We start from the raw sequence: 23106 nt of genomic DNA, 5'->3' as shown, positions 1-23106 counted from the left end.
CATTTCAAAGATGTATGATGGTAATTTTTATTAACATGGTTGATAAGTTTTTATGGATGATTTTTCAGTGTTCGGAGACACTTACGACGATTACCTAGCCAATCTAGCCAATGTACTGAGATTATGCAAACAAACAAACCTTGTGCTCAACTAGGAAAAATGCCACTTCATGGTATGAAAAGGTATTGTTTTAGGAACCAAATAACGAGACAAGGGATCAAGGTAGATGATTCAAAGGTAAATAATTCAGAAACTCCCACCTCCAACATCTATAAAGGGTGTTAAGAGCTTTTTAGGATAGTCAAATTCTATCGGAGATTCATCAAAGACTTTTCCAAAGTTATTAAACCTTTTTACAAATTATTGGAGAGTGAGTTGATGAAGAATGCTTGAAAGCTTTTAATGAATTGAAGAATTGGTAGGTTTTGGCACCAATTATTGTCACTCCAAATTGGGAATTGGCATTCGAATAAATGTCTGACGCAAGTGACTTTATGGTAGTAATTGTAATGGGCCAGTGAAGGAAAAAAAAGTTTTTCATCCCATCTACTATGTAAGTCATACTCTAATGGGAGCTCAACTGAATTATACAATAACAAAAAAAAGAGTTACTTGCCATTGTTTTTGTTTTTGAAAAGTTTTGATCTTATCTTGTAGGTATCAAGGTGACTATTTTTACGGATCATTCGGCAATTAAATACTTACTTGCCAAAAATGATGCTAAGCTGAGATTGATTTGATGGGTACTTCTACTTTAAGAGTTTGATCTAGAAATTCAAGATGAAAAAGGGGTAGAAAATCAAGTAGCAGATCACTTTTCCAAATTTGAGCTGCAAGAAGGAACTTCTTCTCTTATACCCATTCAAGAAATATTTCTAGAAGAGCACATACTTAAGGTAAATCACTTAAATCTCCGTGAATCACCCTTTGGTTTGCTAATTTTGCTAACTATGCTTTTGATTTGATGCCGCTTGAAAAGACATTTCGGCAAAGGAAAAAGTTTCTCCATGATGTGAAGTACTATTTTTGGGAGAAGTCATACTTGTTCAAACAATGCAGAGATCAAATGATTAGGAGATGCGTGGCAAAAAATGAGTTACATGAAATTTTATATCATTTTCATATAGCTCCAAGTGGATGACACTTTGGAGGATCACGTACCATGGCCAAAGCATTACAAGCAGGATTCTTTTGGCCAACTTTGTTCAAAGATACATATGCCTACGTTAAAAATTGTAATTGATGCCAGAGGAGTGGAAACATAACCAATAGAAATGAGATGCCACAAATAAACATCATTGAGGAAGAATAATTTGGCATTTTTGATATTGACTTTCTTGGTTTTTTTCTCCTTCTTTTGGTCACAGGTACATTCTAGTAGTAGTAAGTTACATATCTAAGTGGATTGAAGCCTAGGCATATTTGAAAAACGATGCCAAGGTAGTAATGAAGTTTTCTAGAAACATGTGTTCACAAGGTTTGGAACTCCTAGGGCTATCATCAGTGATGAGGGGTCCCATTTTATGAACAAATGGTTGAAATGGTTGCTCGATAAATATGGAATGAAACACAAGATTGTCACAGCTTACTATCCACAAACAAATGGGCAAGCTGAATTGGTGAATAAAGAGATAAAAGGTATACTCGAAAGGTTGTTTGTCCAAACAAACGAGACTGGTCCAAAATACTGGATGATGCTTTATAGGCCTATAGGACAACATATAAAACACCCTTAGGGATGTTTCCCTATTGATTTGTTTTTGGGAAAGCCTATCATTTGCCATTGGAGTTAGAACATAAAGCTTACTAGGCTTTCAAGCACTTCAATTTGGATCACAAGCTTGCTAAAGAGAAATAGATGCTTCAACTTAATGAGTTAGAAGAATTATGAATGTTCTCATATGAAAATGTCAACATGTTCAAGGAGAGATTGAAAATATGGCATGACAAGCACATCTGATTTCGAGAATTTGAAGCAAGTCAACAAATTTTGTTGTTCAATTCTAGATTAAAGTCCTTTCCAAGTAAGTTAAAATCTTGTTTGTCCAGTACAATCCATTCACTATTCATCAAGTCTTCCCGTACAGGGTCGTTGAGCTTCACAGTAAGAAAGGTAATTTCAAAGTTAACGTTCAACACTTGAAACATTATTAGGGTGATAAAATCGAGTGAAATAAAGCCTCGCTCATTTTATCATATTCTTAATTTTTCATTCTTACTTTCAAATAAATGACTTAGGTTATATTTTCTAGACTATTATGTTAAAATAAATTATGTCTAGAAGATGGGAATTTAAGCTGGACTGCTTGTGACCCCTTTAACCCTTCCTGAAAATTAATTTTAACATAATTTTGCAAGGAAATATCTTCTAAGCGGCAAAAAAAATTTAAATTTGTTGAATAAAAGGTCAATTTTGATTTGTTAGTTTCCTATTATTTTTTCAAATTATTTTTAAGTAAAGGTAATTAATTGAATTTTTAATAATAAGTTGTGTTTTCGTAAATATTTTAAATAGATAAAATTAAAGTTTTTATTTTTATTTTTATTTTTAATAAATAAGATAATAACAAATAATATATTAATATATTATATATTATATATTAATTGTCATTAACTTTGTATAGCATTAGGAGTACTAATATTTTGTTATTATTTCGCTTTAGAATTTGAGTTCAACAACCTCCTACTTGCACTTTAAATACCACTACATTTATTCCCTTCCTATACATTCTCTCCACCGACGACCTCTCTTCCATAAAACCCTACTATCGTCAGCCTCCTTACTCCTCTCTACCACCGCATATCATCTTCCCTAACCCCCCAAAACTATCGACACCCCTAGTCACTAGCAACAATAGTCGCACATCCTTAGTTGCCAGCAACAGCAACCGCGTGTCCCTAGCTACAACCAGCAATAGTTTTAAGTCCCTACTCTCATCACACTCTCCAGCACCTTTCACCCTTGATGCACCTTACCACGCCCTTCAAGCCACCATTCGACTATCTACCAGTAGCCACCAAAAGTTGTCAACCTCCCAAACCCACCAACAAAGCCAACGTTAGTCAAACCCCCAACCTAACCTGACGCCATTAATTTCACCTTCAGTTTATTTTTGAGTTCTTATATATTGCAAAAAATTTCAAGTTAATTTGATTATTTAACTTTTTGATTTTACACAAATTGTTGATTTTAAATTCTAATTGAATTTTTGGAAAAGTATTACTTGTTTCCATCTTTTGTGGTGTTCAGGTTGAATCATGCCTCGTAAAAGAACTTGAGCACCTGTCCAAATTGAAGAATCACAAGACAAGTTCCATTCTGAAGAAGGTAAGGCAATAAATGGGAGCATATTTAAGAAGCAAGAAATTCCTCCGAAGAAAGGTTTTACTTAGGGAAAAAGTAACTACATTGATTTCATGGTGAGCATTCAAAAAGTTGTTGTAACACCCCTAACCCTAATCGGTCACTGGAACAAGGTTATAAAGTATTACCAAAGTTTACAAATCAAATGGACAGAAAATTCAAAAATTTCATATCATGCAGTATTCATGTCCAAAACTAAACAAAACCATACATACTGTCCCTTGTATGAGCCCTTGAGGCTCAAAAAACGCAGTAGAAACAAATCGGGACTAAATCAAAAACTCAAAAAATATTTCGAAAACATTTAAAATTTTCAAAGCTGCGGGGGTTGCATGGTTGTGTGGCCAAGCCATGTGACTCACACGGCCAATAGACACGCCCATGTCTTAGGCTGTGTGGACATTCAAAATAGGGACACGCGACCATGTCCCAGCCCATGCCTGTGCTCGTGTAACTCACTAACTTGTGCCACATAGCCAAGCCACACACCCATGTGCTAGGCCATGTGAGCATACTGACTTGCACTCTTTAAAAGAAACAGGGGACTCACAGCTGTGTCACCTGCCGTGTGTCACACTTGGCTGAGGCACACGCCCGTGTCTCTGCCCTTGTGGACTCAATAGGTAAACTCTTACTAGACACTAAATTCATGTACACATATGAATAGGTTGATCCGGGATCAATCAAAGCAGTTACATCAGTATCATAGAGAGAAAAAGTATTGATAATAACATCTAACGCAGAAGCATCCTCACGTGTGCCAATAGGTTGATCCGGGATCAATCCGCTCGTGCCTCAGATCTCACAGTAGAGTCTTTTGTCACATCACGGCTACCACTCACATTTTTGGGATTATAAGGTGGTCTACCTCTCGCAGTTGTCTTGCTCGGCCTTGAAGTCTGAACTTTCTCTTTCTCAGATTTCTCAGGGCACTCTCTAAGATAGTGGTCAAATGAAACATATCTAAAACACGATTAGTTCTTCATTCGATACTCACCATAATGTGGCCTATTATAGTGCTTGCACACGGGTTTGGTGTTTATAACACTACCCACAGTCCCTACAGATGTGTGACAACCCGAATTAGGGCCTAATCGGAATAGTGGTTTCGTGACCACAAATCCGAGATAGAAATAATTGTTTTATAATTATTTTGGGGTTTATGATATGATTGCATGATTGTGTGAAAATTTCGTGATGAAATTCTATGCCTAAAGTGCTTAAATTGAAAGTAGGGACTAAATCGAATAAGTTGCAAAATTTGCATCCCGAAGTTTTAGTATGAAATTGTTTTGGAATATTAATTAGGAGGTCTTAAATAGCAATTTGACCAATTTTAAGTTCATGGACAAAATTAGGACATGGAAGGAATTTTGAAAGTTTAGTAAGGAGGGCATTTTGGTCATTTGGATATTAAATGAAATAAAATGGGAAAAATAACACAAAATTGGTCATCATCCTCCTTAGTTGCTGCCGAATTCTCCTCTCTCCATAGCTAGGGTTTCTTCAATTTTCAAGCTCCATAGTAAGTGATTCCAAGCCCGCTTTTAATGTTCTTTACGTTTTTGGAATCCGGAAGCTCGATTAAGCTTATGCTAGTAATAATTTAACCTAGGGTTCATATTTGGAAAAATACCCATAGGTGAAATTTGTGTATTTTGATGTTTTATGATAGAATATGAGGTTTTAAATTATGTTAAATAACTTGTGCTACTCGGTTTTAAGTGAAAACGAGTAAAAGCAGATAATCGGTAAAAATACCTATTGTTCATAACTATATGATAGAGTGAGAATTTGATGTGGTTGTAGAAGAGAAAATGTTCAGCATATCATAAAACATAAGAATAAGGGCTGAAATTAATTCCGAGCCTAGGGGCAAAAATGTAATTTTGTAAAAGTTAGGGGCAAAATGTAATTTTTCCATGATGTGATTTTTGGATTGAAATAAATAGTATGAGTATTAAATGAGCTAAATGTGTTATTATAGATCAAGAAAGACGCGAATTGATCTCGAGCAGGGAAGGAAAAAGTTTGGACTAAATTGCAAAATTTCCACATTTTGCACCAAGGTAAGTTTGTATGTAAATATTACAATAATTTCATGTACATTCTTATATTTCAGCCTATTATATGTATATACTAGCTGATGTTGAAGTATAAATCGACTATTGGAAGAATGGAAATAAATAATAGAGAGAGATCCGGTTGAACATTGGAAAAATCGAATAAAATAGATGGAGCGTAGCTAGGTCACATGTATGATGCCGAGTGCACATCATGTGTACAAGAAAGCTACGAGACACCTGTAGTAGCTAGGTCACATGTGTGATACGAGATGTATCCCATGTAGACAAGAGAGCTACGTGAATGATAAATGTAGCTAGGTCGCATGCGTGATTCCAAGTGAAGGACACCATGTAGACAAGAGAGCTACGTGAAAGATAAATGTAGCTGGGTCGCATGCGTGATTCCAAGTGACGGACACCATGTAGACAAGAGAGCTACGAGACAAATCGGCTAGGTCGCATGAGTGGTACTAAGTGTTCACCATGTGTACAAGAGAGCCGAACTAAACGAAGTATGATGGTGGGGCTGTGTGCTGAAACCATTAAATATCGAGGATTGATCCGAATTGTTCAACGGGATGGTTTTGTGGTGACATTGTGGTTTGGACCTACACTTATGGTGAATGAAATATGGTGAAAATGATTTGTGGTATATACAAATATAAGATAAAATGAGGTTAGCATAAAGAATTTGTGAAAGAGTGAAATTAGCATTAAAACTGTTTTTAGATGGTAGCAGTGACGTGATTTTGAAAAATCACCAAAAATAGGAGGAATATAATTAGAGATTGAATGAGATGTGAAATTAAATTTTAATGAGTCTACTTTCATATAAAAGAAACAGAGCAAGCAAAGGAATTCTATATTTTGAGATATTTACAATTGTATGTGACTTGCTCAGGATGAATACTTGATCCCTGTTCCAACTTTGAAAAATCATTAAAATTGTACAAAGCAAATTAAGAAATATAGTTTACATGCTTAAATTCCTTATTGAGACTATTTTAAATGAAACAGACTTCAGGGTTGTTTGAATTGTGTACTGAGAGAAATTAAATTTGTAGTGAACAGAGGTCAGATCAGTCGAGCTGTGTAACAGGGAAAACTTTAACTAATAAACTGTACTAATCGGCTGAACCAAAAATTATAGAAAAAAATTAGCAAAAAGATTTATGAGTCTAGATTCAGGGAAATTTTACGGATTTGAATTTCGAGTTTGGTAACTCGAGTTATGATTTATTTAGTGAATATGACGCAGCAGAGACAGCTTAATCAAAGTGGAATGAATAGTGAAGTTAAAGTAGATGTACTTGAATTGTTGTGTAAACATGTTAGATTTTTTTAGTATTTACATACTTACTTACTAAGCTATAAGCTTACTTTGTTTCTCTCTTTTGTCTTATAGTGTTCTCCGGCTTGCTCGGGAGTTAAGGATCGTGAAGATCTATCCGCACTATCCTACTTTAGGGTATTTGAACTAAACGTTTTGAATTATGGCATGTATAGTAGGCTTAATTATTTTGTTACGTGTCATATTTGTCTAGGTTTAAAATATTAGTTACAAGATTTCGACCAGCTAATTTGTACAAGCCATTAAAGTTGGCTAATATTGTTCAAGACATATTTATATTTCGATTATGTTTAATGGTAGGTATTATGTTCGGTAATACCTTGTATCTGTTCGGACGACGATAACGGGTAAGGGTGTTACATTTAGTGGTATCGAGCTATGGTTTAGTCGGTTCTCGGACTAATAAAGTGTGTGTAAAAGTCTAGCTATACATGCCATAAAAATATTGTGATAGTGTGGTGACTCGATTATTCTAAACTGTGTTTTGTTTTAATATAGTAATGGATCCTGAAGGAACTGCTACGGTGATGATCTTTGCTAGTAATGCGCCGGCCCCGCACAAGGGACCGCTACTGTGGAAAGTAGACCGAGACATTGAGACAAGGAGATGAGGCTCGGGATGCCTTTCTCCAAATGATGAACAATTGGTATACTGAGTTTATTCGAGCAAATCCAAATGCTCAACCTCCTCCACCCTCCTATACCTCGGACGATTCTCAGGCTGCTCAAGGTCTATTTGGTAAGAATGAACAAGCCTCCGGTTGACAAGATTCGAAAACAAGGGCTGAAGAGTTTAGAGCAAAGGTCGATGATGATCCCGAGAAAGCGGAATTCGGCTTGAAAATTCTACCCGTGTATTTGATGAGCTCTCATGTACACCCGAGGAATGCTTAAAGTGTCTTGATCACTTTTGAGAGATTCGACTTACCACCGGTGGAAGACTTTGGTTGCAGTGGTGCCAAAAGAAAAGTTACTTGGGATTTCTTCCAGAAGAATTTAGAAAGAAATACATAAGTCAGCGATTCATTGATCAAAAACGGAAGGAGTTCCTTGAATTGAAGCAGGGAAAATGTCTCATGGCGAGTATGAACGCGAATTTGTAAGACTCAGCAAGTATGCCCAGGAATGTGTGTCCACCGAGGCCATTATGTGTAGAAGATTTGAAGATGGGCTGAATGAGGACATTAAAGTGCTTGTAGGAATTTTGGAGTTGAAAGAATTTGTAGTATTGGTTGATCGAGCTCTTAAAGTCAAGAATTGAACAAAGAAAGAAGAAAAGTCGCTATTGAGGCCCGAGATGTCGAAAAAAAGACAGATAAGCAAGCCATTTCAATCTCAACCAAAGAGGTCCAAAGAGACAAACCCTCGAATGACAGTTTCAATTGGGGATTCACACAGAGATCGTGGTAGAGCATATTCGGGGTCTAAAGCTCAAGCTACTTCGGTGGCAAGTGTGGGTAATGTGCGACCTAGAAAGCCCGAGTGTCAGCAATGTGGCAGGCAACATTATGGTGAGTGTTGGGGGACCGAGCGAGCTTGTTTCAGGTGCGGTTCTCGCGAGCATTTTATTAGAGATTGTCCGGAGAAAGTTAAAGAAGAAAGATTTCAGAGTGCTAGACAGAATACCACCGCTAGTAGAGGTAGACCACCGAGAAATACTGGAGGTGGGACTAGTAGTAAAACTGTGATGAAAGATTTAACGGCAAGATCAGAAGCTAGAGCACCTGCTAGAGCTTATGCTATACGTGCCCGAGAAGATGCATCATCTCCCGATGTTATTACTGGTACATTTTCTCTCTATGATACTATTGTTATTGCATTGATTGATCCCGGGTCCACTCATTCCTATATTTGCATGAATTTAGTATCCAATAAAAAGTTGCCTGTTGAATTTACTGAGTTTACGATTAAAGTGTCGAACCCCTTAGGCCAATATGTGCTAGTTGACAAGGTTTGCAAGAATTGCCCATTAATGATTCAAGGTCACTGTTTTCCGGCCAACTTGATGTTGTTACCATTTGGTGAGTTTGACGTTATCTTGGGAATGGACCGGTTAACATTGTATGATGCTAAGGTAGATTGTAAACAAAAGACACTAGAGTTGAAATGTGAAAATGGAGAAATTCGTGGGTTGAAACAGATGAATCAAATAAATTGCCTATGGTGATTTCGCACATGTCCGCACGTAAATACATGAGAAAAGGGTGTGAAGCTTATCCGCTTATGTAATGAATATTGAGTTGCCCCAACTGAAATTTGAATCGGCCGATAGTCTGTGAGTTTCGGATGTATTTCGGAGGAATTGCCCGGGTTGCCTCCGAATAGAGAGATAGATTTTGCTATTGATTTGTTGCCGCATCGCACCGATCTCGATTGCTCCATATAGAATGGCTCAATGAATTAAAAGAATTGAAGGCTCGATTCCAGGAGTTAACGACAAGGGATTTGTGAGACCGAGTTTCTCTCCCTGGGTGCTCTGTATTATTCGTAAGAAGAAGGATGGTTCAATGAGACTTTGCATTGATTACCGTCGACAATAAGGTGACTATAAAGAACAAGTACCCATTGCCGAGGATTGATGATTTATTCGATCGCTTAAAGGGGCCACAGTGTTTTCAAAGATTGATTTGAGGTCCGGTTACTACCAAATGAGAGTTAAGGAGTCGATGTCTTGAAAGCGCCTTTAGGACAAGGTATGGACATTATGAGTTTCTTGTGATGCCTTTCGCTTAACAAATGCTCCACTATATTTATGGACTTAATGAATCGGATCTTCCGCCATATTTGGATAAGTTTGTAGTAGTGTTTATAGATGACATTTTAATTTATTCTCGAGATGAGTCTGAACATGCCGAACACTTGAGAACTATATTGCAAATCTTGAGAGAAAAGAAACTGCTTGCCAAGTTTAGTAAAAGTGAGTTCGGCTTCGTGAAGTCGGATTTTGGGGCATATAGTCTCGGTGATGGTATTCGGTGGATCCAAGTAAGATTTCTGCGATCGTCGATTGGAAACCGCCAAGAATGTATCCGAGGTTAGAAGCTTTGTAGGCTTAGCCGGTATTATAGACGTTTTGTTGAAGGATTTTCGATGATTGCCTCTCCTATGATAAGTTGTTGCAAAAGAATGTTAAATTTGAATGGACTGATAAATGTCAACAAAGTTTTGAAAAATTGAAAGCACGATTGATGAAGCACCAATTTTAGTACAGACCGAGTCGAGAAAGGAGTTCGTAATTTATAGTGATGCATCATTGATGTGCCTTGGATGTGTGTTGATGCAAGAGGGTAAAGTGGTAGCTTATGCTTGAGACGCTTAAAACCGCATGAGAAGAACTATCCTACACATGATTTGGAACCGTCACCGTCGTTTTTGCCTTGAAGATTTGGCGACATTATTTGTACGGTGAAAAATGCCGAATTTTTACCGATCACAAAAGTTTGAAGTACTTGATGAATCAAAAGGATCCGAATCTGCGACAATGAAGATGGCTTGAATTATTAAAGGATTATGATCTAGTGATTGATTATCATCCAGAAAAGCAAATGTAGTTCTTGACGCCTTGAGCGTAAAATTTCTTTTTACTTTGAGAGCCATGAACACGGGTTAGCATTGTCGATGATGGGTCAATCTTAGCGAAATGAGAGCTAAACCGTTATTTCTCCGATTAATTTGTGATGCTCAAAAGAATGATAGTGAGTTGCGGATCAAGAGAACTCAATGCGAATCGAGTTACGACTCGATTTTCGAGTTGGACCAGATGATTGTTTGATGTTTCGAGACAGGATATGTGTGCCGAAAAACGATAAATTGATTCGTAAAATATTACATGAGGCGCACAATGGTCATTTATCGGTTCATCCCGGTAGCACAAAAATGTATAATGATTTAAAGAAGTCAGATTGGTGGCGGTATGAAAAGGGACATTTCGAATTTGTAACCAAGTGTTTGATCATCAACAAGTAAAAGTGAACATCAAGTGCCTTCGTGATTACTTCAACCAAGAATGGTGCCCGAGTGGAAATGGGACAAGATTACCATGGATTTTGTAACCGGTTTGCCTTTAACTCCTAAAAGAAGGATCTTTGTTTAGGTAGTGGTTGATAGATTAACAAAGTCAGCCCACTTTATACCAAGACGTACTGATTACTCACTTGATAAATTAGCCAATTATATGTTGCTGAAATTGTGAAGTTGCACGGAGTACCTATGTCTATAATATCGATAGAGATCCAAGATTTACCTCGAGATTTTGGAAAAAGTTACAAGAAGCTTTGGGTACAAAATTGAACTTTAGTACCGCATTTCATCCACAAACAGATGGTCAAACGAAAAGAGTAATCCGGTACTCAAGATATGCTTAGATCTTTGTGTTTTAGAATTTGGAGGTAGTTGGGAGAAATATCTATCTTTGATTGAGTTTGCCTACAATAACAGCTTATCAATCAAGTATACAAATGGCACCGTCTGAAGCCTTGTATGGTCGTAAGTGTCGGACTCCTTTATATTGGACCGAGCTTAGTGAGAAATGATTCATGGAGTTGATCTAGTTAAAGAAACCAAGAGAAAATAAAAGTAATTCGGGATTGCTTGAAAGTCGCTTCAGATCGACAAAAGTCATATGCGATTTAAAAGAAAAGAGATTGAATTTCGTGGGTGATAAAGTGTTCTTGAAGGTGTCACCATGGAAAAAGATTCTGAGATTTAGTCGAAAAGGCAAGTTGAGTCCGCGTTTTATTGGGCCGTACGAGATTACTGAGAGAATTGGACCAATGGCATATCGGTTGGCCTTACCGGCAGAGTTAGAAAGAATTCATAACGTGTTTCATGTATCAATGTTGCGACGTTATCGTTCTGATCCTTCACATGTGATTTCTCCAACAGAAATTGAGATTCGATCGGATATGACCTATGAGGAGGAACCAATAAAGATTTTGGCTCGAGAGGTTAAACAGTTAAGAAATAAAAGTATAGCTTTAGTGAAAGTATTGTGGCACGACATGGGATAGAAGAGGCTACGTGGGAACCTGAAGAAGCTATGAGGAAACAAGACCCAAACCTCTTTCTGGGTAAGATTTTCTGGGACGAAAATCTCAAAAGGGGGAGAATTGTGACAACCCTAATTAGGGCCTAATCGGAATAGTGGTTTCGTGACCACAAATCTGAGATAGAAATAATTGTTTTATAATTATTTTGGGGTTTATGATATGATTGCATGATTGTGTGAAAATTTCGTGATGAAATTCTATGCCTAAAGTGCTTAAATTGAAAGTAGGGACTAAATCGAATAAGTTGCAAAAATTTGCATCCCGAAGTTTTAGTATGAAATTGTTTTGGAATATTAATTAGGAGGTCTTAAATAGCAATTTGACCAATTTTAAGTTCATGGACAAAATTAGGACATGGAAGGAATTTTTGAAAGTTTAGTAAGGAGGGCATTTTGGTCATTTGGATATTAAATGAAATAAAATGGGAAAAATAACACAAAATTGGTCATCATCCTCCTTAGTTGCTGCGAATTCTCCTCTCTCCATAGCTAGGGTTTCTTCAATTTTCAAGCTCCATAGTAAGTGATTCCAAGCCCGCTTTTAATGTTCTTTACGTTTTGGAATCCGGAAGCTCGATTAAGCTTATGCTAGTAATAATTTAACCTAGGGTTCATATTTGGAAAAATACCCATAGGTGAAATTTGTGTATTTTGATGTTTTATGATAGAATATGAGGTTTTAAATTATGTTAAATAACTTGTGCTACTCGGTTTTAAGTGAAAACGAGTAAAACAAGATAATCCAGAAAAATACCTATTGTTCATAACTATATGATAGAGTGAGAATTTGATGTGGTTGTAGAAGAGAAAATGTTCAGCATATCATAAAACATAAGAATAAGGGCTGAAATTAATTCCGAGCCTAGGGGCAAAAATGTAATTTTGTAAAGTTAGGGGCAAAATGTAATTTTTCCATGATGTGATTTTTGGATTGAAATAAATAGTATGAGTATTAAATGAGCTAAATGTGTTATTATAGATCAAGAAAGAGGCGGAATTGATCTCGAACAGGGGAAGGAAAAGTTTTGGACTAAATTGCAAAATTTCCACATTTTGCACCAAGGTAAGTTTGTATGTAAATATTACAATAATTTCATGTACATTCTTATATTTCAGCCTATTATATGTATATACTAGCTGATGTTGAAGTATAAATCGACTATTGGAAGAATGGAAATAAATAATAGAGAGAGAGATCCGGTTGAACATTCGAAAAATCGAATAAAATAGATGGAGCGTAGCTAGGTCACATGTATGATGCCGAGTGCACATCATGTGTACAAGAAAGCTACGAGACACCCAGTAGTAGCTAGGTCACATGTGTGATACGAGATGTATCCCATGTAGACAAGAGAGCTACGTGAATGATAAATGTAGCTAGGTCGCATGCGTGATTCCAAGTGAAGGACACCATGTAGACAAGAGAGCTACGTGAAAGATAAATGTAGCTGGGTGCATGCGTGATTCCAAGTGACGGACACCATGTAGACAAGAGAGCTACGAGACAAATCGGCTAGGTCGCATGAGTGGTACTAAGTGTTCACCATGTGTACAAGAGAGCCGAACTAAACGAAGTATGATGGTGGGGCGTGTCTTTGAAACCATTAAATATCGAGGATTGATCCGAATTGTTCAACGGGATGGTTTTGTGGTGACATTGTGGTTTGGACCTACACTTATGGTGAATGAAATATGGTGAAAATGATTTGTGGTATATACAAATATAAGATAAAATGAGGTTAGCATAAAGAATTTGTGAAAGAGTGAAATTAGCATTAAAACTGTTTTTAGATGGTAGCAGTGACGTGATTTTGAAAAATCACCAAAAATAGGAGGAATATAATTAGAGGTTGAATGAGATGTGAAATTAAAGTTTAATGAGTCTACTTTCATATAAAAGAAACAGAGCAAGCAAAGGAATTCTATATTTTGAGATATTTACAATTGTATGTGACTTGCTCAGGATGAATACGTGATCCCCTGTTCCAAATTTGAAAAATCATTAAAAATTGTACAAAGCAAATTAAGAAATATAGTTTACATGCCTAAATTCCTTATTGAGACTATTTTTAAATGAAACAGACTTCAGGGTTGTTTGAATTGTGTACTGAGAGAAATTAAATTTGTAGTGAACAGAGGTCAGATCAGTCGAGCTGTGTAACAGGGGAAACTTTAACTAATAAACTGTACTAATCGGCTGAACCAAAAATTATAGAAAAAAATTAGCAAAAAGCTTTATGAGTCTAGATTCAGGGAAATTTTATGGATTTGAATTTCGAGTTTGGTAACTCGAGTTATGATTTATTTAGTGAATATGACGCAGCAGAGAAGCTTAATCAAAGTGGAATGAATAGTGAAGTTAAAGTAGATGTACTTGAATTGTTGTGTAAACATGTTAGATTTTTTTTTAGTATTTACATACTTACTTACTAAGCTATAAGCTTACTTTGTTTCTCTCTTTTGTCTTATAGTGTTCTCCGGCTTGCTCAGGAGTTAAGGATCGTGAAGATCTATCCGCACTATCCTACTTTAGGGTATTTGAACTAAACGTTTTGAATTATGGCATGTATAGTAGGCTTAATTATTTTGTTACGTGTCATATTTGTCTAGGTTTAAAATATTAGTTACAGTACTCGACCAGCTAATTTGTACAAGCCATTAAAGTTGGCTAATATTGTTCAAGACATATTTATATTTCGATTATGTTTAATGGTAGGTATTATGTTCTGGTAATACCTTGTATCCTGTTCCGGCGACGGTAACGGGTAAGGGGTGTTACAAGATGTAACCTGAGTTTAGAACTGGAGCGTCTGTATCTCTGTCTCTATTAGAATGTCCCACAAAAAGAGTAGAACGGTAGTGATGTTCTTTAGATTTCTTCGATGCTAACTGGTATGATTTTCCCGTTAATCTTTTTCTCGAATCTTTGGCTTCAATCTCAACGTATCTTCTCTATTTACTCAGCTCTTTAGCTTTATGTGCCCAATTAAAAAGTACAACAAATTCTTTCAACTCAAGGATCCCAACTAATAACTTTATATCTTCTTTTAATCCATCCTCAAACTGTTTACAATCGTAATCTCAGTCGGAATACACTCTCGAGTATATTTACTCAAATGAATAAATTGTCGCTTGTATTCTGATATGGCCATGTGACCTTATTTGAGTTCTAGGAATTCTTTACATTTCGGATCCATAAACCTCTGACTGATGAATTTGTTACGGAACTTGGTTTGAAAGAACTCCCAAGTGATACGCTCTCTTGGCACTACAGAAGTCAATGTATTACACCAATGGTAAGTCAAATCTTTTAGTAGAGATACTGCACACTTCACACATTCAGTCGGTGAATAGGATAACTCGTCAAAAACCCTAATGGTATTCTCTAACCAGAATTCAGCTCTCTCAGGATCATCCTCAGCAATGGCTCAAAATTCTTTAGCCCCGTACTTACGGATCTTATCAATAAGAGGCTCATTAACTCAGATAGGTTCTATACCTTGAAGAATAATGAGAACCGTTTAGGGAACAGGAGGGGTGGAGGTTGTTGAGCAACTAGGTTTGTTCATACAAACTTGACGAACCATTTATTGATCATCTAGAAAAGGATTTCTTAGCCTCTCCTCTCTGGCCTTCAGATACGGGCCTTGCACCACTCAAAGCTACTCTGTGAACGAAGGCTTGAGCATTACTCACTTCTTCATGGAAATTAGCTCAGTTAGATGTATATGAATGCATGTTTCAAAACAGTCAGGAGATATGACACTATAATAGGTTATATAATGGTATATACAGCTAGACTCGTACACGCTACATTAGTCTGAGAATCGACTAAACCGTAGCTCTGATACCAATAAATGTAACACCCCTAACCCAAATCTATCGCCGAAACAGGGTTACAGAGCATTACCAAGATTTACAAATCAAACGGACAGAAAATTCAAACATTTCATATCATACAGTATTTATGTTAGAAACCAAGAAAAATCATACATACTGTCCCTTATATGATCCATTGAGGCTCAAAATACGCATTAGAAACAAATAAGGAGTAAATCGAAAACTCATAAAATCTTTCGAGAACATTTACAATTTTTGAAGCTGCATTGGTCACACAGCCGTGTGACTCACACTGCCAAGAGACACGCCCGTGTCTTAGGCCATGTCCCAGCCCATGTTCGTGCTCGTGTAACTCACTAACTTGTGCCACACGGCTAAGCCACATGCCCGTGTCTCAAGTCGTGTAATATTCTGATTTTGGGCCTAGTTGGAACAGTGGTTTCGAGACCACAAATCTGAGGTTGTAAAATTATTTTAATATTATTTTTAGTTTTTATAGCATGCGAATATGTATGTGTAAAAATTTTGTGAGCTAATTTTATCGTTTAATAGCTCAATTTGAGAAAAATGACTTAATCGCGAAAAATGCGAAAGTTGCATTCTATTAGCTAAAAGTGTTAAATAGCTCTAGAACTTAAAAGTTGAGGTCCTTAATGAGTAATTAGGCCATTATATATGTGTATGGCTATACATGAAGAGTAATAAATGAAAAATCTAAATGTCAAAAATTGAGTAAGGTTGGTATTTAATGACATTAGCTAAAGGAATAAAAAAATAAAATCAAAGGGTCATCTTTCTTCTACATCCTTTCCACCAAAAATTTAAGTGAAAAACCCCCATGGGAGCTTGAAAATTTTTAGCATAATAAACCCCTAATGTAAGTCATTTTTATGGTTATTTTTGTTGATTTTTGTGTTTTTGGAACCCTTATAGCTTAATCTAGCTAATGAGGGGACTATTTTGCACTATGGTTGAAAGTTTAGGGTTTTTCCATGAGAGCATTAATGTTGTTTACTGAATTTTTATGGAATAAAATGAATCTCGGTTGTTAAATAAACAACTTTTGTTAAGTGATTTTCATGAAAACACCTAAAGATGACCTTTTTGTAAAAGTTGTAAAATAAGTGGTACATATGTAGAATAACTAAAATTGTAAGCTTTTATAAGTTTAATAAAGGTTCGGCTAGGCTTGGGTAGTGAGGAAATTTAATGAAAATCATTTTAAGATCCTAGGGGCTAAATTGTAATTATGTGGAAATTTTAGGGGCAAAATTTTAATTTTGCCAAAATATGATTTATGAGCTGTTTTGAATAATGTGATAATTAAATAAGTGGAATTTGCTATTATAGATCAAGAAAAACGGAGTTCGGGCCTAGACCAGGGAAAGAGCAAGATCTTGGACTAAATCGAACTAGTTGTCCATATTTTGTGCTGAGGTAAGTTTGTGTGTGATTGATACAACTTTTTATTATAAATTTAACATTTAATGTTATATGAATTGTATAATTGTCTACTTGAATATTATTGATGTTGTTCGATAAAGGTTCAAGGTGATAAAAGCCGGTTGAACCTTAGGAATATTTAGGGTACAAGTAGTATGACATGTGGGTTGATGAGATCCCGTATAAGACCATATCTAGGATATGGCATCAGCATCAGTATGAGTTATCATGTAAGACCATATTCCGGATATGACGTTGATACGATATTTCGTGTAAGACCACGTCTGGGACATGGCGTCAAAATGAGAATTCGTATAAGATCATATTTGGGACATGGCATTGGCATCTTATTGTGTATGGTAATTCTGAGTATCCTTAGTATTCCAAGTGGTTCAATGGGTAGCCCGAGGATGTGTCCAAGTAATGACGATGTATAATCATATTGAAAGGGTATAGGTATGTACGCCAAGCTTGTAGTTATTGAGATTGTGAAATGATAAGGCTTCGGTAAGATGAGAATGATGGCATTACGATCTTAACGTTCTATTGAACCTTATGTAACTTGAATGAGATAGGATATGACTACCATGATTGTTGAAAACATGATGATTTAAGTTTGTTATGTATGTGTATGAAAATGCATATTTTTATTGCTTATTAATTACACACAAGCTTACTAAGCTTTATGCCTACCCTCTCTCCTTTCCATTTCCTTTTAGTATCGCCAGGTTAGCTCGGGGATCAAGGGATGTCAGAGGCTCGTTCACACTATTGATTGGATCTTTTTAGTATAGTTAGTCTCGACATTTTGAATATGGCATGTATAGGGACTTGGTCTTTTTGTTCTATGTCATATTGGTCTAGCCAAATGTGTTGGCTTATAATGACAGTTGAATCATTTTGTGTATGGCCATGAGATATGGCTCATGATGATTGTTGAGTTGTAAACCTATTCATCTATGTATGTATGTGCCAATTCCATTATGATGTGGCCTATGGATATTGATGAATGTCATAAATGTGTATAAGTTGGTATGAAAATGCATGCATGCAAGCCTAAGAAATATTGCTTATTGGTGTATGAATGTTGGTAAGATATGGATTGCCATAATAGGGTGGCCGTGTGTGATACCCGGCTTTCCCTATAGACGTGTGGTCTGGCCGTGTGTCGCCTGCACCCTAATTAATGCAAAACAGAATGCTCACTAGTAAACACACGGGCAGAGACACGACTGTGTGTCTCGGCCATGTGAGGGGCACAGTTTTGGAACATGGGTGTATGCCCAGGCCATGTGAAGTCTGCACCTGATTTTGGAATTTAATTTGCCACACGGCTTAAGGACACGAGCGTGTGCCTTGGCCATGTGACCTTATTTGGTTAATGACATCATAGTCAGAGAGTTACACGGTTTGAGGACAAGAGTGTGTCCCAAGCCACACGGGCGTGTGACTCTCCAACACATGAAAATTTTTTAAGTGTTATAAAAGTTCTAGAAGTTTCCAATTTAGTCCTAAAACCTTTCCAATGCATGACTTGGGCCTTATAGGCCTGTATAAGGGATGTGGTGTATATGTTTGTAGGCCCGTATGGTCTGGTACTGTGTGTTTGTTTACATTTACATTTGGTAACGCCTTGTACCCTATTTCAACGTCGAATATGGGTAAAAGGTGTTACAAGCTGTGTAAGCATACGGACTTGCACATTTAAAAGATACAGGGGATGTAACGCCCCAAAAATGTAGGTGCTGATTTTTTGTGTTATGTGTAACACAAGTGCATGCTTGTTTCGATGGTTAAGTGTCCTGGGAAGGGCCTAAGAAGTCTCAAGTTCAAGCCTGGGCAATTGTAAACTTTGTTTTTAAGAATAACCCTTGCCTGTAGTTAGTAGTCTTTTAATTTGTTGTGGGTAAAATTTATCACAAGGAGGTTGCTAGTCTAGTGGTAAATGGCATATGGGTGTTCCTTAGGGGTCTAAGGTTCAAGCATTGGCAGTGTAGAAGGAGCTTATTATTTTTGCTACAGGTACTAGGGAGGTGTCCTGGGTTGACCAAAATTGAGAAAGGTTGTGGGAGTTTGAATGGGCGGTTGAGTAGAATAAGGTGGAGAGATTTTAGCAGAGGGATAAGGGGAGGAAAAGGTGGAGTTTAAGGTGAAATAGAGTTGTGCCGAAAGTGGATTGTGAGCATAGGAATTTCGGCTGAACTGGATTTTCTCTCAAAAGTTACGATTTTTGTGTGATTTAGGGATTCTTTTGCTTAATGGCCAAAAGTGTGATTGTTCCTAAGGGTAGCGTGCAATTTGCTTAATTTTTTTTGGGTAATTGTTTTACTACTGACTCTTTTTCCTTAGGCCAAAATCACTTTCTTTTCCCTCTTTGTCAATGGTGTCTTTTGGAACCGATTACTTCTTGTGTTTTTCCCCTCTCTTCACTTTAATTTTGGTAGCCGAAATACTCTATCCCTTTTATTCTTTCAGTTGCTAGCCCTTACCTTAAGTCGATTCTCTTCTTCTTTCCTTCCCCAATCGGGTATTGTTCTCTAGACCATAAGTCTTACCTTATTTATCGCTCACGATTTCTTTTTCTTCTTTGTACCTTGTGGCTAAGCCGAATACTTCTTCCTCTTCTTTGGTAGTTCTGGGCTATTGTTTCGATCAGTGTGGGTAAGTGGTAATCCTTCTCCTCTTTTAGTCATGTTCATAGTTTCATCTGACATCTTCTTGTATTGCCGTTCCTGATAAAGGTGCAACCTTTTCATTTTGCCTCAGTTATTCTGTGTGTTCGGGTTATGTGTGGATAGACTGATTACTCCTCTCAACTGTTCTTAGTTCTACGTGGTGGTAAGCGCTTAAAAGTTTAAGATATGTTTATGTTCGGTTTAGATTCTTATGAATCAGTTAACTGTTTTTGTGAAGGTTAAAACATTGGAGAGATTACGTTGGTTCTAGTTCCAAAAAGGGTTCTACGGTTGTTCGATTGGTAAGTAGTGATGAATAGGGTTAAGTATCTCCAATGCTATGGTATCAGATTAACCAAGAATTTGAACTAATGATGGGGTTGTTGTTATCATAGTTGTTTGATCTTGGAATGCATTTCAACTACAATCCATAATAGGTGTGTAATCACACTGCTTCAATAGTGAAACGAAAAAAAAACTAGAAAACTGATACCATCGATGCCACATGGGCGTGCGCTCGCTCGTGTGGTCATCTAAACACATAAGCACGAGCATGTGATTATAGAGACCACCATGAGCAATTTCGTGGGCTTAGGTCATTTTGGTCCACATTAGGCCAAAATGGGCCGTGTAGGCCCCCCGAGCTCGTGAGCCCCATACTGGTAAACCACATAGATGTGTGGAGTTTTGTGGGCTAGCCTAGGTAGATCCCACGACCAAGGTCATTTTTGGGCTTAATGGGCCACACAGGCGTGTGGGCCTACATGGGCTGTATTATGGGCTTTTGGCCCATTTCCACTGTTGACTGCTAAGGTCGCATGGGCCGCCTAAGATGACTGTGGGCCTACTGATGGGTCGGTAAGTACACTTAGACCCCATACTGATGAAATGACTGTTATACCCCTATGCTATATTTTGATTGTATTCGAGCATGACATTTTGCATACACGTATATATTATGACATGACATGTTTCATGGGGGTGGGTTTGATATATATATTGGAGGAAGTGTACTGTACTAGCACCTCTGCTGCAAACACTAATTAGTGCTGTAACCGGTGCTATATTTAGAGTGTAGGGATGAATGCGTCGATTTTATCCCCACATGGAGTGTAAGGCTGGACGAAGTGCAGTGTAGAGGATGGATGGGTAGGATCTCTATTGCATTTTCTGATACTGTTATTGTAATGGGCTAAAGCCCACACTGATACTATTATTGTAATGGGCTAAGGCCCACATTGATACTGGACTGTAAGTAAAATGGACTTAAGCTCAACCTGTTTTGCCTACCGAATGTTTGTTTATTAAAAAGTGATTACACACTGAGTTTTCATAAACTCACCCCTTTGCTTTCTTGTGCAGGTAATCCTTAGATGGGTCGGTGCTACGAAGGACCCAATGGGGGCCACACGACTGATTTTATTTACTGTCTTGATTTTATCCTTAAATTAATTAATTTAGATTTTTGGTTACGTAATACAGCCTCTTAAAGTTTCATTTTTAAATTTTGGGATTTCCAAATCTTTTAGTATATCTGCTAGCTTTAAGATGCGATTTTTCAAAAGGATATATGTTTTCAAAATACCATGAATATGCAAACATGTTTCTCTAGCTTTCGCAAGAAAGAATGTTTTCGATAACTAATAACAATTCAACATACTTGACAAATGTTTTCGATAACTAATAACAATTCAACATACTTGACATTTGTCTAAACAAATTAAGTTTTTATCAACAAACATGATACTTAGAGTTTTGGGAAAGATCACCACAAGGGTTTTAATATTGTACGAACTTTTATTTGAACAGAACGATGCTTTCCAAAACACACTTCAATGTGACATAGCAGATTTAGCCATAACGTCTAGGCCGGGTTTGGGGTGTTACATTTTGTGGTATCAGAGTCAAGTTGCAAAACTTGGTTGTGGATTTGGGTTTTCTTTAAAACTTAACAATTTTGAAAAAAAAATGTTTCAATTGATTTGAAATCCTTGGAAATATTTTACCAAAAAGAGTGGTACACCGAGTCTCCGATGCCGACTTTGTAAGTTCTCTAAAACTACTACTTGATTTAGTTGAAAGACAGAGATTACCGTAGACAATAGACTGTACTAAAATAATCTATTTAGGGTAACCTAAGACTGTAGTTAGACTACGATTTGTGAAAACAAAAGTTGAATTATTGATAGTATTCTCCATAAAATACCCTGTAATAAACACTAGAATTATAAACTGATACATAAAATTGTTAATACAAATAAAACGCAAAATTGAGATGAGCACTAGAGGTACTCGTGGAAGGGGTACAAGAGGCCACGACAGAGGCCGTGGAAGTGCTCAGGCTGGGTCTTCGGCATCGGGTCACATGCCTAATGTTGAAGCTAGAGAGGCATTAGCTTCACCTGAGACTAGGACTGGGTCTCACGATAGAGCAGCTAGGGACGACGCACTGTCCCAAGCCATGTTGAGAATTTTGGAAAGGGTCACTGGGCCCAATTCTGGTAATACGGGCCATGGATCGATTACGAAACGACTTTTGTCCAATAGGGCTGAAATTTTTAGGGATATCGCTAGAGTTGCCCCTAATGTGGCTGAATATTGGATGGAGGCCACTAAGAGGATCCTGGACAACCTCGACTGCACCCCTGAACAAAAACTAAAAGGTACGGTGTCTTTACTGCAAGATGAAGCCTACCAAAGGTGGCTTACAGTTAAAGAGGGAACTCAGCCCGACCTACTAACTTGGGAATTCTTCAAAACTACTTTCCAAGGAAATACGTGGGCACTAGTTATGTGGATGCCTGGAGGAGAGAGTTCCTTAACTTAACTCAGGGAGATAAGTCCGTGGCTGAATATGAGGTGAAATTTCTACGATTGAGTCTCTATGCACGAGGCATTGTGGTAACAGAATATGAGCGCTATGTTCATTTTGAGGACGACCTCAGAGATAATTTACGAGTTCTAATAGCTCCATAGAGGGAGCGAGAGATAATTTACGAGTTCTAATAGCTCCATAGAGGGAGCGAGATTTTGTTGCGTTGGTGGAAAAGGCGAAGATTGCCATAGATGTGAAGCGTGCTGAGCGCCAGAGTTGTGAGTTGGACAGGAGAAGGAACAAAAGGGTGTGACAACCCGAATTAGGGCCTAATCGGAATAGTGGTTTCGTGACCACAAATCCGAGATAGAAATAATCTTTTTATAATTATTTTGGGGTTTATGATATGATTTTATGATTTCATGAAAATTTCGTGATGAAATTCTGTGCATTTCGCGCTTAAGTTGAGAATAGGGACTAAATCGAATAAATTGTAAAACTTGTG

The sequence above is a fragment of the Gossypium arboreum genome, chromosome 10, assembly GCF_025698485.1.
Source record: "Gossypium arboreum isolate Shixiya-1 chromosome 10, ASM2569848v2, whole genome shotgun sequence".
Lineage (NCBI taxonomy): Eukaryota > Viridiplantae > Streptophyta > Magnoliopsida > Malvales > Malvaceae > Gossypium > Gossypium arboreum.
The sequence above is the reverse complement of the archived record's forward strand: the minus strand, read 5'-3'. Positions refer to the sequence as shown.